Source organism: Odontomachus brunneus, unplaced genomic scaffold (assembly GCF_010583005.1).
Source record: "Odontomachus brunneus isolate Ranch 3 - 2012 unplaced genomic scaffold, Obru_v1 Obru_scaffold_173, whole genome shotgun sequence".
Classification (NCBI taxonomy): domain Eukaryota; kingdom Metazoa; phylum Arthropoda; class Insecta; order Hymenoptera; family Formicidae; genus Odontomachus; species Odontomachus brunneus.
In genome coordinates, this window is record NW_022639623.1 from 334651 (window position 1) to 335018 (window position 368).

Consider the following 368-nt stretch of genomic DNA (forward strand, 5'->3'; position numbering starts at 1 on the left):
GGAATTAGATCAGAAGGGCTATCTTTCGACATAAGGGGTACCAACCCCCCACCCTCACCTCTCATATTTGGGGTGCTTGATTATCGTGAGTCCCCTCGCCTCTCACGTTAATCAAGCACCCCAAATATGAGAGGTGAGGGTGGGGGGTTGGTACCCCTTATGTCGAAAGATAGCCCTTCTGATCTAATTCTCAAGATCAAGGTCATTGGAGGTTGTTCCGTTTATTTTCATTTCTTCGTAAAAATGCTAATGCCGGCGATCCTCTAACTTTGAAGCATTATAACTTGAAAAGTACTTCATGAAAAAATATTTTATTATAGCATTTTGGAAAGCTCTCGAGATGTGCTATAAGAATATGCAATGAAAAA